Source organism: Mus caroli, chromosome 18 (assembly GCF_900094665.2).
Source record: "Mus caroli chromosome 18, CAROLI_EIJ_v1.1, whole genome shotgun sequence".
Classification (NCBI taxonomy): domain Eukaryota; kingdom Metazoa; phylum Chordata; class Mammalia; order Rodentia; family Muridae; genus Mus; species Mus caroli.
In genome coordinates this window covers 4,287,029-4,308,736 of record NC_034587.1, presented here as the reverse complement: position 1 = coordinate 4,308,736, position 21,708 = coordinate 4,287,029, and the positions used below count along the sequence as shown (strand labels likewise).

At 42.6% G+C, this 21,708-nt stretch overlaps 1 pseudogene; it reads left to right on the top strand.

Moving 5' to 3' along the window:
* Window positions 1-11,927: 11,927 nt before the first annotated feature.
* Window positions 11,928-13,163, top strand: LOC110285096 (annotated as a pseudogene).
* Window positions 13,164-21,708: the final 8,545 nt, after the last annotated feature.

Sequence of the window (21,708 nt, the reverse complement as noted above, 5' to 3'; positions counted from 1 at the left end):
AGCTGCAGCTGAATGTCCTAGAAGACAGAATACAAATGTGGACTTTTGAACTGGCCTCTGTGCTAAGTTTTTTGTTGCTGTTCCAGCAAATCACTGTGGGCATGGTGCCTTAAAAATGAGCAAAACTCAAAGGTTATAGATGAGGTGGCTGGGGATATGGCTCCATTTTATAATGTTTGTCATGCATGTGCAAGGCCCTGGGTTCAGATCTCTTGCACCACAAACTGGGCATGTGCTCACATGTACACATGCACACACAGAGAGTACACTACACACATGCACAAGCATGCACACATACAGAGGGCTTGCTTTGTTGAAATGAATGAATTAGTCACAGAGACTTTAGACACAGAGGGTGTTATTCTGTAGGGAGAATTATTCTGTTAAAAAAGGAAGGCCATGAGGTGAGACATTCATTGTCCATTCTCTCTCTCTCTCTCTCTCTCTCTCTCTCTCTCTCTCTCTCTCTCTCTCTCTCTCTCTCGGTTTTTCTAGACAGGATTTCTCTAGATAGCCCTGGCTGTCCTGGAACACACTTTGTAGACCAGGCTGGCCTCGAACTCAGAAATCCGCCTGCCTCTGCCTCCTGAGAGCTGGGATTAAAGGTGTGGTGGCACATGCCACCATGCTCAGCTCATTGTCCATTCTCAATTGACTGTGTCCATTCTCATTATACTGTGTCGCTGACTCAGAGTGGGTTATGTCTGTCAGAATCTTAGCCAGCCAGGGGTAAATTTAGCGCACTTAATAGTGGGCAGAGGTCCTCAGATTTGTAGCTGCTATTGTTAGTAGTCCTTTATCTTAGAAAGCATCAGGAGATCCAGAATCAAATCTGACCATGAAAAGGGGGCTGCCTCCAGGAAACTTCCAGGGAAAGGTACTGGAAATGAAGACTCTAACCTTGGTCTCCTCCCCTTTTTACTCTGGTCCTTTCAGCCCAACCACATCAGGAAGCCCGAGGACATCAGGGAAGTGCCCACATCTCAGTGTTCCTAGACTCTGGGTGGAAACAAAGAGTGGGGTGGGTCAGGAAAGGGTGAGTGGCCATCTCTAAAATGACCAATTTCTTCCTGCTCTTTGAGTAAGGGTCTCTGTCTTATAACAGAAGAAAGAGTGTGTCCCGAACAGATGACAGGGGAGTGTCATCTCCAGGGGTGAGGAGCAAGAAAAACCAAGACAACTGAGACATTAGAATGCTGAGCAGACCAGTTCTGAACAGTCTTGGAAAAGCTGAGAGAAGCAGCAACCAGTGGGGCACTCTTGTCAGAATGCTTCCTTTGCTGTGAGTGGTAGGCCATGCTGTTCTCTACACAGCTTAAGGGAGGACCTCTAAGGAGGTTGCTTAACCGCCCACCTCCCCCAGAGGCTTGACAGGGCCCATCTACTAGAGCCTTTTGTCATGGAGCAACACAGAAAGTATTTCATCAGTGCTGTGGAAAGGTTTTTGCAGAAAGCCCCAGTGCCAGAGATCAAGGGCTGCCACGTACTGCAAGGAGAATGTCAGAGTCCCATGCAGATGTGGAACTTGGCACTATGGGAACCGATTATGGTAGTCTGTCCACATGCCTCGGGGGCACTGAGGAAAGAATGTATCCCACGGAGCTTAAAACAAGCTAGGAAACAAAAGGAGCAAGACAAAGAAACTTTAAGAAGTTTTGGCTTGCAAAAGCATTTGAGGGTATCACTGAAGCACACAGTTGTTAGTGCAAACTGAATACAGTTTGCTAAGTGGCAGGAGAGCACACAGTGCAAGAAACACTTTGCATCTTGCCTGCTCTCACTTTAGTTGGCATTCTATGCAGCATCAAAAATAGTCTTTTAAAATAAATTTGAAAATGACATACATCTGCTTAGCTGCTTTCCCCTAAGCTTTGAATAAAATGCAAATACTGCTCCCTCCTGTTGTATTTTTGATCTTTGAGACAGTATCTCACGAAGGAGACCAGGCTGATCTAGAAGTGAATCTCCAGCTTGAGCCTCCTCAGTGCTGGCTTTACAGGCATGTATCTCCAAATTCCTGCTCACTGAAGTCCCCTGTGAGCTCTGGCATCCTTGGGCATCAGACCCATGCATGCTCACCCACTCTCACAGTATTCTATCAATAGTCAACACTCCTCTGTTAGAGTCACAAGGTCCTGACAGTTTCTAGATTATCGCACTGTACACTATTATGCTGTCTTCTGAACATTTCCTCCACCAGCAGATGCTGAACTGAATCCTTCCCTGAACAGTTAGAGACAGTTGCCCTCACCCAGCCCCCTCTCTCAATCTCAATATGTAGTTTTTATTTGCTTATTTATTGCCTTCCACCTTAGAATTTTAGTTCCTTGAGTTAGATAGATGGACCATAAGTGAATAGATAGGTGGTTGGAGGGATAGATGTATGGGTGTATGGATGTATGGAAGTATGGATGGATGCATACATGGTGACTAGATAGGATGTATGCAAAGTGAGTGAGTGAGTAGGTAGATATTAGGTAGTAGATGAATATTCTGCTGTCTGGATAGGTAGATGGATGGATGCATGACAGGTTGGAACGGTAGGTTGATGGCTGGTTGAGCCTGCCACAAATACTCTGCGTTCACTGCAGACACTGGAAAGCTGCTGCTCTGCATGTGATTTGTTTAGACTCTGATCTTCTAGACACTGCTAAAAGTTTCTTGGCACTTTAAAACTCGAGAGAACCAAACAATTAGAGACAAAGCAGAAAGTGATTAGACACAGAGGAAAGGTCACATTTAGCCATTCCTGAATAATGTTCCAGAAATAACAGCTGTTATGCTTCTCATGTTAGAATTTAAAATTTGTCTCAAAGAAAACAAAAGGGCAAAAGCCCGTTTTCCATGAGATGGATTATAAATGACCTTCTGTGTGCATGTTCACATGGACACACAGGATTATGAGCAACCTTCTGTGTGCATGTTCACATGGACACACATGCAGCAGAAACGTCTGAGGCGTACGGATTTCGTCCTGTCCTTTTTGTAGGAACAGAATGTTCCCTCTGCAAAAAAACTAAAAAAAATTCCAAGCAAACCTGGAAAATCTGTTTTTGTCTGAAATGTCTTAGAACACTTTCTCAAGGATTTATGATGTCTGAGAAATTTTATACTTTGAGACACTTAAAGCCAAGATGGACAAAATTTGGGAACAGTTGGGAAAATTCTGCTTCAGCATGCCGTTCTAGCTCCAAATGTGTTATTTAATATGGGTCTAGGAAAATATGTTTTAAAAAAAAAACAAATTACAGCAAGGTTGCCAGGCGTGGTGATGTGCCTGTAATTCCATCACTGAGAAAGGGCAGGCAGAGGGTCACAAGTTTGAGTCCAGCCTGGGATAAATCACAAGAGTTTGTCTCAGCAACAAGAAGCAAATAAAACGAGAAAAAAATTGCAGCAAGCTGATTGTACAGATGAGGAAAACAACCTATAATAAAGTCACAGGTTTATTCAGGGAACAGGTCAAAGAAAAAGAAAAGCAATATTGAACCCAGCACAGCCCTATCATGGTGACAGTGAACCCGATGCTCCAGAGAAGGCCTCTGAGTTTGAGGGACTGCAAACCTGGCTGTGGTTCCTACTTTCTCTGGGTCTCTGTCACCTGACCTTAAGGTGGAAAGATGACAACACATGTTTTGTTATGCTTGCCATGACAACAGAAGGAAGATAAAAGCAGTGTACACAAACCCCTCAGCATGTAACTTCCTTTTAGGTAACACATGAGGCACTACAGAACTCAGTGGACATTGGCTGTGATGGGCCAAACTTGGGCCTGTGAACAGGAAAAGTATTTGAGCAATGCATGTCATTTAAACATTTTCTTGTAAGTCAGACATGGTGGCTCAAGCCTTTGATCCGCCAACTCAGGAGGCAGAAGCCAGCTTGATGTGCATGGTGAGTTCCATTCCAGCCAGGGCAAAATAGAAAATGAAAATGGAATGGTAGACACGCTAAAACATAAGCAGATGACATTAGTTTAAAATAATATGTTTTATTTCATTCATTGTATCCAGGATACTGCCATATATAATATGGTATATTACATTACCATACATTATGGTATATATGTGAATATATCATATCTAACACAATATGCTTGTATTATATACAATTATTGTATAGCACATATGCATATATACTATATATTATATGTATATATTATATGATATATTATATTTGGCATATGTAATATGCATGTATTAGATTACATTATATGTGGTATATTTTTACATATATCATAATATATGGTATTAATAAACATAAATACTTTCAGCATATAATATATCATTAGTTTAGCAAGGCATTTTCAGTTCATTTCTGTTATGCTGGACCTGAGCACCTTATATGTTCAGCCCATCTCAACTCAATTAAGTCACTTTTCATACAAAACCAAAGGTCACCTGTGGCCCAGTGGCTACTGAGTTTAACAATACAGGTCTTACATTTGTGTGTACATAAAGTCCTTTTGATGATCCTTATGGAACAAAGTTTCTTTGTGGCAGTCACACAGATGGATTCCAACTGGAAGCACATCTATAAGCTCCAGCCATTCCTGTCTAACAGAGATGGAAATGCTGGCTTGAGAGTGAAGCATTCTCTCCTCTGACTCACAGTGCTCTTAGTCTGCGCATGCTCCTTATGAAGAATGGCTTTGCCCCTCCCTCTACCCTGCTAAGCCTTAGGAACCCATTACCATTTAGTAGTACAGGGGTATATTGTCACTTTACTCAAGAATTTTTCAAAGATTCAGAGGCAAAATTACGCTGCATGGAACCAAAAGAAGATGATTTTCCCACTGCCTTCCTTACATTTAGGATTAGCTTATTACAGAAAAAGTGGAAACTCCATCCTCCACTAAAGGTGGGTGGGTGGATGGATGGATGGATGAGTAATAAATAGAACAGTGGATAATTGGCTGGATGGCTTATTTTACCTTAATTTTCTGAGAAATAACAGGGAAAGGGAGAGTTTCTCTCTCTTCTGTGTTTCATCTCTTTCCCATAAATATCCGTGGTCACCAGTAGGTGGCAGTCTGATGCCTTAGATATCCAATTCAGCTGGTGGCCTGACCTGGGGAAGAGCAGTAGTCAGCCCTCCCTCCTTCCACTTACTGAGAAGGGCAGTGGTCAGGGTTTGGTGTTTTCCCTAGAATTTATAACTATAGAAACGTGTTATGATAGCACAGTTGACTTTCAAGTATGCATTGCTGATAAGATTCCACCTCCACTTGCTCTACATTTGCACGTTTTATTTTCCACTTAAAATCTTTTGAAATGCTTTTTTTTTTAAATTAGAGATTTTCTTTATGTACATTTCAAATGCTATCCCAAAAGTTCCCTAGACCCCCCCCCACCCTGCTCCCCTACACACCCACTCCCACTTCTTGGCCCTGGCGTTCCCCTGTACTGGGACATATAAAGTTTGCAAGACCAAGGGGCCTCTCTTCCCAATGATGGCCAACTAGGCCATCTTCTGCTACATATGCAGCTAGAGACACAGCTCTGGGGGGTACTACTTAGTTCATATTGTTGTTCCACCTATAGGATTGCAGACCCCTTCAGCTCCTTGGGTACTTTCTCTTGCTCCTCCATTGGGGGCCCTGTATTGAAATGCTTTTTTGAGATGTTTTTCTTTTTATGTCTTTATTTACTTGTGAGTGACGGGTTGTGACATTTCACTACAGGTATATGACAATAATCTCCTTCCACCCAGGGCATTCTGGGCATTGTTTTTCTCACTTCAGTTTGTTTAATCATTCATTTAATCATTTCTTTGTTTACTTGGTGTGTGATTGCATGCTAAAGAACAACTTGTGACAGTGATTCCCTCCTTCTACAATGTGAATCGAAGGGATGGAACTCAGATCATCAGGCTCGGTGGCAAATATCTTTGCCTACTGCTCCTCCTACCCCCATCCCCACCTGCACGCCAGCCCTAACATTTGCTTCTCCCACCCTGGACGACATGCACCTGATGGGAATCGCTGACTTCACACATAGTATCTATGTTTTTCCAGTTAGTGCTATATATTCACTATTTTCTCACCTTGTCAGCTTTCTGACAAACTTGGAGTGTTTCATGTGTGGGCTTGAGCACTGTTGAGGTACACTTTCTTTGAAAACGCTGGAACTTTGTTGAGCCATATTATCAGGCAAGGCTTAGAATTCCATGCAGTGCACCTGCCTGTGGTGTCTTCATTTCCCACACTTACACAACCTCACTGAGAGTCTAGCTCTGGCAGGGAGTGTGGATGAAAGACCTGCCCACATGTATAGATGAAGCTCCAGAAATAAGCTTTTGCGAGCATCCCCATTTACATTTTTATAAAAACCCTTGACTGGTTTTAATTCAACAGAACAATTACTCAGGGCTCACTGGCCAGCCTGGCCAAGCCATCTCAAAATAAGGTGGATGATTTCTGAGGAATTATAATTGTGGTTGGTTTGTGGAAAACACACATACACATTTAAGATGTTGGATCTCTGCATGTAGGTAAATGCAAACAGATCCATATTTATCACCCTACACAAAACTCAAATCAAATGGATCAAAGATCTCAGTGGAAAACCACATAGAATAAATCTAATAGAACAGAAAGAATGAAACAGCCTTGAACTCATTGGTAGAAGAGACAACTTCTTAAACAGAACACCAGTTGTCTCAGGCATTAAGGTTAATAATAAATGAAAAAAAAATTGAAAACTTCTCTAAGTCAAAGGACACTGTAAATAGGACAAAGCAGCAGTTTACAGATTGGGAAAAGAATTTTACTTACCCTACATTTAGTAGAGAATTAATATCCAAAATATATAATGAACTCAAGAAGTTAAACACCAACAATCCAAATAACCCAATTAAAAGATGGGGTACAAAGCTAAACAGAATATTCTCAATAGAGGAATCTCAAATGGCCAAGAAGCCCCTAAAGAAATGTTCAACATCTTTAGTCATCTGGAAAATGAAAATTAAAATGACTCTGAAATTGCACCTATACACAACAGAATGACTAAGATCAAAAACTCAGGTGACAGCAGATGCGGGCAAGGATGTGGAGAAAGAGGAACACTCCTCCATTGCTGGTGGGATTGCAAGCTTGTACAACCACTCTGAAAATCAGTTTGGCATTTTCTCAGAAGATTGGGAATAGTTTTACCTCAAGACCCAGCTATACCACTCCTGGGTATATACCCAAAACATGCTCCACCATCCCACAAGGACAGTTACTCAACTATGTTCATAGCAGCTTTATTTGTAATAGCCAGAAACTGGAAACCACCTAGATGTCCCTCAACTGAAGAATGGATAAAGAAAATGTGATACATCTACACAATGGAATATTGTTCAGCTATTAAAAACAAGGGCATCAAGAATTTCACAGGTAAATAGATGGAACTAAAAAATATCATCCTGAGTGAGGTAACCCAGACCCAAAAGGATATACATGGTATGCAGTCTCATATATGGATATTAGCCATAAAGTACAGGATTAATATGCAATAAACAACAGACCCAAAGGAGCCAAATAACAAGAAGGGCCCAAGGAGGATGATTGAATCTTGCTCAGAAGGGGAAACAAAATAGATATTGAAGTTGATGGAACGAGGACACTGCAAGGAAGAGGGAATGCGGAGGGGATCAGGGTTGGATGGAGGGAGATCATGAGTAGGGAGAACATGATAGAGAGAAGGGAGATCAGTTTCAGGGGAGGCAATCTCTAGAATGTGCCAGCGACCTGGGAGAGGGAGAAGTCCAGAAAGGTCTATGGGGGTGACTCTGAGATTTCTGGCCATGGGGGATATGGATCCTGAACTGGTCACTTCCTGTAGCCAGACAGGACGCTCAGTGGAGAGATAAGAACAGCAACTCACCTACAAAGCCTCCGACCCAAAATTTGTCCTGCCTACCAGATATTCAGGGATAAAGAAAGAATAGGGACGGAGGAAATGGCTAACCAATGACTTCCCCAAATTGATACCCATCCCATGGACAAGAACCAATTCCTGACACTATTAATGATATTCCTTGTGCTGGCAGATAGGAACCTAGCATAACTGTTCTCTGAGAGGCTCCACCAAGCAGTCGATGGAAAGAGATACAGAGACTCACACCCAAACATTAGATGGAGCTTGTGGAGTCTTATGGAAGAGTTGGGAGGATTGAGGGACCTGAAGAAGACAGAGATTCCAAGGGAAAACCAACAGAGTCTAGACTCTTGGCAGCTCCCAGAGACTGAATCACCACCCCAAGAGAGAGCACGGACACCTAGGCCCCCTGGAGATATGTAGCCAATGAGCATTCAGGTCCCCCAACAACTGGAGCAGGGCCTGTTTCTGAGTCTGTTGCCTGCCTGTCTGTGGATCCTGTACCCCAAAATGGACAGCCTTAGTGGGAGAAGATGTATAGTCCTGCAGCAACTTGATGTACTGTGCTGTGCTGTGCTGTGTGTGTGTGTGTGTGTGTGTGTGTGTGTGTGTAATTAACACTTTTTCCAGCCTCTCTGCTCCCTGCACTCTGATAGGCCAGGTAGACTAAGATTTCTCTACACAACCAGGAGAGTTTATGAGCCACTCCTAAACATTATTTGGTTGAATGTAGGGATGGAGGTGGGTGGGAATAAAAAGTGGTGGTGGCACTGATGTTATAGAATGACTGAAAGTCTCCTTCAACAAGTGTTATTCCTCAAACCCTGACTGATCACCTACCAAGTTTACAGCTAAGCAGGGCAGAAAGAAAACACGTTAGTTTTCCCAGTACTTCCGTGGGCTGTAATGCAAAGTATGGGGCCCCAGCCCTCACTCATGTTCTGAGCAAGAGCTGTCCCATGAACAACACACCAGCCCTGGACCTGACATTTTGGTTGTTGTTGTTGTTGTTGTTTAGGGATTAAAGGCATTATCTAATGAAAATGTAAAGAACCTAAGAAGATGCTGGAACAGATCACAGATACAGGGAGCTTGACAAAATGCAATGACTAATCTGAGTGAATACAGAGAAGATTGAACATGCATGATATGCTGAAGTAGGCAGGAAAGAGCTGAGAGCTTTTGTGTCAGCTGAACATGGGTTGAAGTTCTTGTAGGTTTGCAGTTTGCAGATATAGTGCATCAATTCTGAGGCAATGCTCTAGAGTCAAACCTCAGGTCATCTGTTACCTTTCTTTGAAGCTCTGAGAACTTTGCTAAATTCATCCGTGTCTCAATTTGTGCTCTATGTAAAAATGTGACCATGACATTAACAAGACCTTCCTGAGTGGATTCAACAAGGGTGAGACTGTCCCTATGTGTGCCCACTGTTGATGCAGATAACTAGTCAATGTAATAATCACTGTAGGAGTCCTTTCTTTCCCTTCCTTTCTTCCCTCTTCTTCCTCCTCCTCTTACTCTGCATGTATATCTGTATATAGGGTATATTCACATATGTAGGGTTGCATATGTTTGAGCACACATACATGTGTACATGTATGTGGACGATAGATGTTGATGAGAGATGACTTTTTCCATTACTCTACATTTTATTTGTCAAGGCGGGGTTTCTTGCTGAACCCAGAGCTTGCCAATTGTTAGTCTGCATAATCAACTTGCTTTGGGGATCCTGTTACCAAGTCCTAGCACTGGGATTACAAGCAGGCTGCCACATCAGCCTGGTAGTTTTGTGGGTTCTGGGGACTAAACTCCAGTTTCCATGCTTGCACAACAAGCCCGTTACTTCTTCCCAATCTCTGCTTTGTTTTTCTTTAATAGCCTTATCATCTGACCATGCATTTATTATATATCTATGTGTTATGAATATATATCAATATACATTGGACTGACCCTGTACCACCAAAACCTTGGTGATCTGAGAACAGGGATTTTGGTGTACACCTGGACATGGTAGTCCATGCCTATAGTGCTAGGGAAGGGAAGGGAAGGGTGGTGACCCAGGAAGGTCTGTGTGAGAAGGTGGGAGGTGGAGTAAGACCAGAGGAACAGGTGGATGAAAGCAGAAGGAAGCAGAGGTTAGGAGTTCAGGCTACAAACACACACAGGACTGAATTGGACCCAGGCCAGGAAAAATACATTCCCAATCTATTTCAGTTTTTCACTTCAGCTATTAATTTTTGGAAAATTACATTTGTTTAAAGTATAAATTAAAGCCAAGGAAACTATCTGTAAATGTTTCTTACATGTTTCTTTCACGGATTTATTTTTTTCACCATTTTTTTTCCATTTGTATTTTTCTTCATTAAAATTTCAGGGGTTCTATTTTGGAATAAGGTTTTTCTTATTAAATGAACCCTATTTGGATGTATTTATTCATTTAAATTATTTCCTGGTACTGGGCATGCTGGCTTTAAACCTGTTATCTCAGCACTCAGGATCGTGGCAGATGGATCACTGTGAATTCAAGTCCAACCTAGGCTACATAGTGAGTTCCAGGACAGGCTGGACTGCAGCAGGCTGGCAATGTTAAGGATGGTGATGACGATGATGATGGTGGTGATGATAAAATAAATGTCTTGTTTTCTGGTTTTTAAATTGTTTATTAATTTTTCTCTGTCATCTGATATCTTCAGATATTTCCTTGTTTCTTTTCTTATTTTACAGAGTCCTGAGTACTAACTAATTGGACGAATATATAGGTTTTTTGGTGATCTCCATAGAGCCTTGATGGTTAGACATGCTGGTATGGGGGAGGGCAGGGCAGGGCAGGCCTCATTGCTGCTTCCTTTTGTAATTTAAACTTAGCTCTGCTTGGTTGGCTTCCCTTTCTTTCAGCTCTGTCCTGTGGACTTAGGCACTCTGGGCTGAGCAGCAGGTTTCCCACAGTAACAGAGTCAGAGTTCTGATCTGTGTGACTTGGGGACCCAGGAGAAAGGGTCCGTTTGGCCTATGGTTTTAGGAATTGGAATCATCATAGCAGAGAGGGCTTGGTGAGATGTTTCAGACTGTGGTGGAGCGGTGAGGACTATAGACACGAGGCCAGACCAAGAAGCAGTGAGTAGCAAGAACTCAGTTCCAGGCTATAATATTCAAAAGCCCAAACCTAGTGGTCTGCTCCTAAGAGAAGCATTTTTGTCAAGCCCATCTCCTCAGGGTTTCTCAGACTTCTCAGTATTGTCATTTGTTGCAGAACAAGCACTTTACATTTATGGCTCTTTATGCCTTTGAAGAATTGTCTGTACATTTACTCAGCTATTCATTGTGTGATTTGTCTTATAGTGCTTTATTTATTTTTTTAAGTTTTTTTTTTTTAATAGTGATTATGTAGCTGAGGTTTTCTTTGAACTCTAAACCTGACTGGGATGACTGGTGTACACCCTGGTGGCTGACTTGAGTTCTTTGTAAGTTGTGGGTGTTCGCCCATGTTCAGTTGAACAGTTATTAAATATTTTTTCCTATTCTTTACTCTTCCTGGCTCTGTTTCTATGGCTTTACAAAAACTGTGTCACTTCAGGTAGGCCTGTTTGTTAATTCCTGCCTTTCTTTACCCAGCCTTAGGCCTCTACCTCAGGAGGTCACTGTATGCTCTACATACTGAGGTGTTTGCCCACTATTTCTCTTGGCATTTGAAAGGTTCAGATTCAGAGTCCAATCTGAATTCTTCAGTCTGTTTTGAGTTGACTTTTGTGCAAAATCAAAGACAGGGGCCTGGTTTTTATTACTCTACATGTGAATATACAACTTCCCCAGTACAGCTTGTGAAAGAGAAAGTCTTTGTTCTAACCTAGGTTTTTTGCAACTTTGTGTTAAATCGGGAGGATGTAGCTGTCTGGGTTGACTTCTGGGGTCTCACATTCCTTTCCTTTGGTCAATATATTGCATATTTTATGCCAACGCCATGCTGGTTTTGTTACCACGGCTCTGTAATGTATTTTAAAATCAGTTATTGTACTAGCCCCAGCATTGCTCTTTTTGTTCAGGATATTTGGGTCTTTATGTTTCAGTATGAATTTTAGGGCTTTAAAAACTCCTGTAACCAGGAGAGCAAAATGGCAGAACCGCCAATGCTGTTGTCCTGAGAAGGAAGCATTTGGCAAACTACAGCCGTCCGCGCGGGAGCCACCGGGTTCTACGTCGGCCAAGAAGGTTCGCGCCGAGAAGGAGGCACCGCGGTGAGTGGACGGGGACGGGAAAGCGGTGGGAACGCCGCCGCCGCGCCGCCACAGAGCTCCGGCAGCCGGCGGCGTGGAGCTTCGCGGCTGGGTCGGCCGCCTCCTTCCCGGCCACGGCTCGGAGCGGTCGCTCCTTCTCCACGAGCCCGAGCGTCTCCGCAGACGCCGCTCCCTCGCCGCGTCCGCTCAGCCGCAGCCGCGCACACTGCTGCTCGTCCCCGCGTTGCGGCTCGCTCAGCCTCCTGCTCCCGCCGTCGCTCTGCGGGCCAAGCCAAGCCGCGCAGACCCAAGGAGAAGCGCGAGAAGGAGAAGTGGAGGTGCGGCGGCGCCGCCCGCAGGGATGAGAACCTCGAGGCGAAGTGGCTGCAGCGAGATTAAATCAAAGACAAAATTAAAGAGGAAAAGGAAGAGAGGGGGAGAGGGAGAGGGAGGAGGAGAGGGAGGGAGGGAGGAACAAAGTAATGAGTTCAAGAAAGAAAATGGAAACAAAGATTTTACAGAAAAGTAGGAAGGTGAAACCAAAAATAAATATAGAAGACTTACAAATTTAAAAAGTAAAGAAGAAAAAGAAAATGAAACACAAAGAGAATGAAAAAAAAGGAAACGTCCAAAACTACAGCAAATCTATTCAGACCATCTGTTCAGGATTGCTGTCTGCTGAAGATCAAGAAGCCAAAGGCATCTTAAGTGATAACATAAAGAAAGAACTTCATTGGAAAAAATTTGTATACCAAAAAGTGCAATTCAAAAATACCTGATAACAGTGACTTCCCATTTGTGTCATTAATAACCTTTGAAGGTTGGGCACTATGGAGTTCGGGCAGCTCATTCCCATTGAGCACCAGCCTAAAGGAAGTGCGGCAGTCATCCATGCCTACAGAAATGAACTCTCCTGCCCGTGGAGATGCAGAGATTTGCAGAAGAATTTGTGGGTATCATGTTTAGTGAAGACGAAAGCTCTGCAGCTTTCTATGTAGTGAGGATTGTTCATGGGGCAGCTACTTATATACCTGCCTTTTTTTTTTTTTTCATTGAACAACTTGGGTCTTTTTTAACTTTTTTTTATTAGATATTTTCTTTATTTACATTTCAAATGTTATCCCCTTTCCTAGTTTCCCTTCCAAAAACCCCCTATCCCCTCCCCTGTCCACCTGCTCACCAGCCCACCCACTCCTGCTTCCTGGCCCAGGCATTCCCCTACACTAGGGCATAGAGCCTTCACAGGACCAAGGGCCTCTCCTCCCATTGACAGACTAGGCCATCCTCTGCTACATATGCAGCTAGAGCCATGAGTCCCACCATGTGTTTTCTTTGATTGGTGGTTTAGTCCTAGGGAGCTCTGGGGTTACTGGTTCATTCATATTGTTGTTCCTCCTATGGAGCTGTAAACCCCTTCAGCTCCTTGGTACTTTCTCTAGCTCCTTCATTGGGGATTGTGTTCCATCCAATAGATGACTGTGAGCATCCACTTCTGTATTTGCCAGGCACTGGCAGAGCCTCTCAGGAGACAGCTCCTGTCAGCAAGCTCTTGTTGACATCCACAATACTGTCCGGTTTTGGTGGTTGTTTATGGTATGGATTCCCAGGTGGGGCAGTCTCTGCATGGTCCTTCCTTCAGTCTCTGCTGTACAATTTGTCTCTGTAATGAAAGATCCCCGAAGAGGGGAGACCCTCACTCAAGTCTTGGGATGACACAACTCCCAAGAACTCACGAGAGACTGTCCTTGCTGCAATTGCACGAGGTTTATTGACAGGACCCAGAGCCCTGGGGCCTACTCATATCCCACAAAGGGGTAGAGGAGTTCGACCCTGAGTAGCTGTGAGTGGGGTATTTAAAGAAAAATAACCATAACCCAAGGGAGTAGGGAGGGTGTTATTGGAAAAATCCTGAGGCCTACATGAACCGGGTATTCCTGGAAGACAGGCTGGGGCTGAAAGAGAGAGAGAGAGACTAGACGGTGAGAAAAGAATGAAGCCAAGACAAATTTTCTCTGATCAAGGCCTGCGAGTTTACTAAGAGACTGTGCTTAAAAGGGGGAAGCCACCACCACCACCACCAGTCCGTTCTTGGTGCTTTGTCGCTATGCTGCCAGCACTTGGTCGCCAGGTTGTTGCTGATTCAGGTAGCAGCATCTCAGAGAAGAGCAGGGCAGTTGACACTTCAAAGGGAGCCAGCCAAGTCAGAAAGCTGCACTGCAGGTGGCCCCACCTCAGTGGTGACAAAGTCTGCATCAGCCCACTTCAGGCTGGGGGAGGCTACAATTTCCCCCAATTATGTAATAAAAATACCTGAACCGAGACATAAAATTTATTTATGCTCCATAGTCCTGCCTGGGAGTTATGGTGACTGGCGGCCGTGCCTGGCTTGGGGACTCAGATTTTCCCGAACCATTCTTATCTGTCAAGGAGCATACATGCAGCTTGTTTGTGTTTATTTTACACAAACATGGCTCTGTGGTGTATTATTAACAAACCACAGCCTCTTGGCATGTACCTCTGTCTTAGATTGATATAGTTCCGAAATCTGGTTGCCTGTCATTGGCTGACCGGCCCTCATAGCACACCTTATTCCCTAATCAGACCAAAGCCACAATATATACTTAATATGCTTCTTCATATTGATGAGTTTCTGCCATCTGCACTTGCTGGAGGTGAAGCTGCACGTTTGCTGAAATCAGGCTGTAAGGAGAGACTGACATGCTTGAAAAACAAAGTCGAGATAGTTGAAAAGCAACAGGATAAAAGCTTCTTTGGGGAAGTCCAGATACTTTATTCAGTTGCAAATTAGCAACAATCCAGCTCAGACTCTGACCTCCTGGTGTGGGGGAGGTGACTTTGAGAATTAGCAGAAAAGCAGAAAATTCTTTGAGAGTGGAGGCTGTGCTCCAAATTAACTTTTTCGGCTAAAAAGGATTTTTAGCCATCAACGAGGTTAGAATCATAATTCCTAGAAGATTCAAGATCTGTGTCCACTTGAAGAACCAGTCTCTCAGGCAGCCATCGCACTCCGTCCTCTTTTTGTGAAAAAACACAGACAGAACCTCTTCCCCAGATTAAAACGGGATCCCGACCATTCAACGTACTAGTTAATGGGTCTTGCCATTTAACCATGGCATAAGAACTGGAAGTAACTGGATGCCAGTGGCGATCTGCTGCAGACTGACCTTTAACATCAGTTTGCAAAAAATTTAAAAAGAACATGACAAAAGCAAGATGTGCTTTTGGTGACTTTGGGAGGTATAACTGCCCCTGTTTTGTTTTTAACAGCCAATTTTTCAGAGTGCAATGAGCACGTTCAACAATTCCTTCTCCCATGGGGTTATAAGGAATTCCCGTTTTATGTTTGATACCAAATTCCTTACAAAATGAAGTAAAATTGTTGCCAGTATAGGATGGCCCGTTATCTGTCTTAATGAATTTAGGCAATCCCATACCATTAAAGGCTTGTAGTCAATGATCAATTACATTTCTAGAGGCCTCTCCTTTATGTAGAGAAGCAAAAAGGAATCCTGAACAAGTGTCAATACAAACATGTATATATTTTAATTTTCCAAATTCCGCATAATGAGCTACATCCATTTGCCAAATATGATTAGGCATAAGACCTCGTGGATTTACTCCTAAATTTGGCACTGGAGATAATGTCATACATTTAGAACATTGTTTTACAATCATTCTTGCCTGTTCTTTAGTGATCTTGTGTCGGAGCCTTAAGGTATGGCTAGAGAGATGAAATTTATCATGATTGCGTCTAGCCAAAGCAACAGGATCTGAAATTAAGGCCACTCCTATCAGAGCTCTGTGGATGCAATCATTGCCTGCAGCTAAAGGTCCAGGAAAACCTTATAAATAAACCAATATAAAACAGATGTTTTCGGGCAAGAATGATGTTTTGCAATTGTGAAAACAGAAATCCTGCTGGCGTATTAAAGTTAAAAGTACCACAAGTCTTCAATAAGGAAATTGATTGTGCAACATATAAACTATCAGTAAAAATATTAAAAGCATCATTTACAGACTGAAAGACATTCAGTACTGCTATCAGTTCTGTTAATTGAGCTGAGAGGCCAGGAGTCTCTATGACCTCTTGTTGATTATTCATAAGATATCCAGCTTGCCCTTTAGAGGAGCTGTCAGTAAAAATCAATAGAGCATTATATAAAGGCTGTAAGGAAGTCATTTTAGGAAATGACACCTCATGTACATTTAAAATTTTTATCAGCGTATCTTGAGGATAATGATTATCTATAGTTCCTATAAATCCTATTTGAGCAAGCAACCAATCCGTACTGTGCTGCTTCAGCCAAGTATCTTGGTCTACGCTATAAGGCTAAACAATGATATCTAGCTCTTTGCCAAAATAAGTTAGTGCCTGCTTCCTTCTAAGTATGATCATCTAAGCTACTGTTTCATAAACCCAAATAATTATAAGGATCTTGAGTTTGTATCTTCTCAGGAGCTATTTGTAGTCCTTTATCAGCTAAGGCCTTTTTTAAATCTCTGTAACACAAAAGCAAATCCTGTGGGTCTTTTCCCACCATCAAGACATCATCTGTGTAATGGATGATGTAAATCATAGGCCATTGTTGTCTCACAGGCTGAATGGCTTGTGCCACAAACTTTTGACATGAGGTAGGAATATTAGCCATGCCCTGTGGGAGAATTGTCCGTTGATATCTTTTCATAGGTTCTTTAAAATTTATAGAAGGAACACTGAAAGCAAATCTTTCACAATCCTCAGGATGTAAAGGAATAGTAAAGAAACAATCCTTCAGATCTACCACAATTTTATAATATGCTTTAGGGATGGTTACTGGAGACGGAAACCCAGGTTGTAAAGTTCCCATAGATTTCATGGTCTCATTAACCTTTCTTAGATCTTGTAACAATCTCCATTTACCAGATATTTTCTTGATAACAAAAATTGGAGTGTTCCAAGGAGACTGAAATTCTACTAAATATCCTGCCTCTAATTGCTCCTGCACTAGCGAAGAGGCGACTTCTATTTTCTCTTTAGGTAAAGACCACTGATCAACCCACACTGGAATATCATTAAGCCATTGAATTTTATCAGCATGGGATGCAGGCAAGATAGTGGCCATTACTGAAAATACCTCAAACCTCTTGTGTTAGAGTGAGGTTTAGAATCTTCAAAAGACTTAATACTTCATCCTTTCTTTCCTAGCCCATGAACAGGCAAAAATTCTTGTTTGAGCATCTGCTTGGTCACTGCCTCATTAGGACTGCACATTATAATGCCCATCTGTGAAAGAGATCTCTTCCCCATAGGGTAACAGGCAAATTTGACATAACATACGGCTGAATTTGTCCTGATTTGCCTTCCTCATCTCTCCAGGTTATCAATTTGAAGCTTCGTTTTGGGTTATTGGCATAACCAATTCCTTGAAGGTGAGTAAGCATATCAGACAAAGGCCAAACTGAAAGCCAATCTTGTCCTCTAATAATTGTTACATCAGCTCCAGTATCTATTAATCCTTCAAAGCTTTTTCCTTCAAATGTCAATTTAAGATTAGGTTTCTTATTAGTAATAGATTGAACCCAATGCACACCAGAGTAGCCAAAGCCACCTTGTTCTCTCTCATTCTCAACAAATCTGGATGGTAGCAGATGTAAAGGAGCTAAGACAAGTTGAGCAATTCTCTGGTAGGCAGGCACAGTTATAACACCATGAGGGGAAGCGCCATGATTTTAATTTCTACCTCATAGTCATTATCTATAACACCTGGATAAATCTGCAGACCTTTTACAATAGAACCGCTTCATTCTAAAAGAAATCCACAAGTTTCTGCAGGTAGAGGTCCAATCCTGCACTTCCTGGGGTTGCCCTGACAAGTCCAAAAACTGATTTCTTTGTCTGGGCAACAGCTTCATGGCCCCATAAACTGCTTGCTGTGGGTATTTCAGGGCCTGGGGCTGGCCCCTCCTCTTGTTTCCTGGCAATGGGCGGCCCGAAATGTCTGACTTGGATTTACACATCCTAGCCCAATGGTTGCCCTTCCTGCACCAAGGACAAACTCCTGGAACACAGCCGGCTTGCCCACTCATGGCACCTTTGTTCTTAGGACAATCACTTTTAAAATGACCCAAACTTCCACACTTAAAACATGCATTATTCCCTTGTTTCTGTGAAAGCATTGCTTGTATGGTGGTTCCTTGCAAAGCGGTGGCGAAAGCCAAACCCTGGTTATATGATGGCCCAATCTCTGCACAAAGACAGATATATTCCACTAGATCCATCTGTCTTTTGTGCGGTCGGATAATGGCATTGCATTAGCATTCTCATAAGCCAATTGCATAATGAAAGGACTTCCCGTGTCAGAGTCTCCAAGAATCCTACTGGCTGCTATTAATAGCCTATCCACAAAGTTCTGGTAAAGCTCATCAGGACCCTGCCGAATGCTGGCTAAACTTCCACCAAGGTCCCCTTTAGCTAGCGACTGTTTCCAAGCATGGCAGGCAGCCATGGCAACCTGCACATACACTCCAACAGGAAAACCAATCTGATTAGCATTGCCTTCATATCGACTTTCTCCCAAAAGCATGTTAACATCCCAGTCTGGATTACCTGTCTGAGCATTTAAAGCAGCAGTTTTCTTACTGGTTTCTCGCCATTCAGAATCCCAAAGGAAAAAAATCTCCTCCTGATAGTGGAGCCTTACATAGAGTCTTCCAATCTTGGGGGGTTAAGTGTGACTCCATGACAGTATCCAATAATCCTTGTGTAAAGGGAGCTGTAGGGCCATATTGTGCAACAGCTGTTTTAAACTCCTTTATCACCTTGAAATCCAAAGTCTGGTATTGTCTGATTCTATTATTTTGCTGGTCAATTATCTGAACTACAGGAAAGGCTAGCACATCAGACGTATCTTGTCTTCTCCCATGAGCCTGACTCACAGCTCTTTCTAGGGGTGATTGGTACATTTCAGAAAAGTTGCTCTTCCCTGTATCTGACACCCTTTTTAGCTCCCAAAGCTCATTAGTCAATTTCTGCAACTTAATTTCAAACTCTAATTAACTTAGTTGCATGTCCATTTGAGTAGCATCTCCTATAGTGGAGGCCATAGGTGGAGCAGGAGACTTGCGTGGAGGCCAATTCTCATCAAAATATTTGGTGGCTCCTCTTTCTGAATGATCTCCCTTGTCTAAAGTTAGCTCATCATCAGAGTCTCTATATCTTTCTAATTTAGTGTTGAGAGGGCCCCTTTCTGAGAAAGTCCTCTCTGACAGACGCTCTTCCTGAGATTCTTCAAGCTCTGCCTGGGTACTATCTGACCTCTACAAGATCCCTTTTCAATAGCATCTTTTACAAGCGCCCAGAGGCAAAGGGTGAAATTATTGGCCTGGGTGTTTTTCAAAGCTTCTCCAACTCTCTCCCAGGTTCTGTTATTTAAAGTTTTTCCTTCCCTGAACCATGGGCAACAAGAATCTATCTTATCTAAAAAATTTTCTAACAATTGTTCTTCAAACCCTACTCCTCTTGCCTGAAGCAGCTCTTGAAGGCTGCAGACAACCACCTGTTTGGGAGTTTCTAGTCCCATATTTCACTGTCAAACCCTAAATGGAATCAGCGCCGGGTCAGCACTGTTCCAACTTAGCCTGTATCCTATCACACCTCCAGCAACACTTTAAAAAATGAAGTTTAAAACCAGCGCAGGCATAAATACCTGTTGCTCACTGTGCCTGATATGATCTTCTTATTCTTCCCTTCTCGTGGAACTCCACACAAGACAGCAGTACATGAACCGGGTATTCCTGGAAGGCAGGCTGGGGCTAAAAAAGAGAGACTAGATGGCGAGAAAAGAATGAAACCAAGACAAATTTTCTCTGACCAAGGCCTGAGAGTTTACTAAGAGACTGTGCTTAAAAGGGGGAAGGCCCAACCCCCTGCCAGTCCATCCTTGGTGCTTTGTCGCCATGCTGTCAGCAGTTGGTCGCTAGGCTGTTGCTTATTCAGGGATGTCTCAGGAAGACAGGTTCAGCCTCTCGACAGGTAGCAGAATCTCGGAGAAGAGCAGGACAGTTGACACTTCAAAGGGAGCTAGCCAAGTGGGAAAGCTGCACTGCAAGTGGCCCCACCTCAGTGGCGACAAGGTCTGCACCAGACTGTTTCAGGCTGGGGGAGACTACACAAAAATACCAGTGAAAAATTACAAGGGGGAACTAAAAATCACAAGGGAAACTCCCTGCTTCTCAGGATTGTTCTCAAGATTTTAATCTAACTTTTGTGGTCAGTCAGTTCCTGGAACAGTGTCACGGAACTGGCTAACCTACATTCTTGGCTCTACTGTGTTTGCTAGAGGGTCTAGATTTTTCCTGGCCTTTCATCTCTCCACTTCTTCTAGTACCTAGTTCTAGTGATAGAACTAGATTTCAGTATCTTCATAATATTGATTTTCTTGACTTTTAAAGCATGGTATTGTTGGCGTAACATCAATCAGAACAACAAATGCACTAAATAAATATAGAATATTAAAAGCAGTAATGGAAAAATGTCAAGTAACATATAAAGGCAGACCTATCAGAATTACACCACACTTCTGACCAGAGACTATGCAAGACAGAAGATCCTGGACAGATGTTATATAGACCCTAAGAGAACACAAATGCCAGCCCAGGCTGCAATACCCAGCAAAACTCTCAATTACCATAGATGGAGAAACCAAAGTATTCCATGACAAAGCCAAATTAACACAGTACATTTCCACAAATCAAGCCCTTCAAAGGATAATAAAGGAAAAACACCAACACAAGGATGGAAATTACACCCTAGAAAAAGCAAGAAAATAACCCTTCAACAAACGTAAAGGAGACAGCCACAAGAACAGAATNCCAACTCTAACAACAAAAATAACAGGAAGCAACAATTACTTTTCCTTATTATTTCTTAATATCAATGGACTCAATCCCCCCCACCAAAAGACATAGAGTAACAGACGACCTACACAAACAGGACCCAACATTTTGCTGCTTACAGGAAACCCANCTCAGGGGAAAAAACAGACACTACCTCTGAGTGAAAGGCTGGAAAACAATTTTGCAAGCAAATGGTCTGAAGAAACAAGCTGGAGTAGCCATTCTCATATCGAATAAAATTGACTTCCAACCCAAAGTTATCAAAAAAAGACAAGGAAGGGCACTTCATACTCATCAAAGGTAAAATCTTGCAAAATGACTTCTCAATTCTGAATAATTATGCTCCAAATGCAAGGGCATCCACATTCATTAAAGAAACTTTATTCAAGCTCAAAGCACACATTGCATCTCACACAATAAGAGTGGGAGACTTCAACACCCCACTCTCATCAATGTATAGATCCTGGAAAAAGAAACTAAACAGGGACACATTGAAACTAACAGAAGTTGTGAAACAAATGGATTTAACAGATATCTACAGAACATTTTACTCTAAAACAAATGGATATACCTTCTTCTCAGCACCTCATGGTACTTTCTCTAAAATTGACCATATAATAGGTCACAAAACAGATACAAAAATATTGAAATAATCCCATGCATCCTATCAGATCACCACAGACTAAGTATGATCTTCAATAACAACATAAATAATAGAAAGCCAAAATTCATGTGGAAGC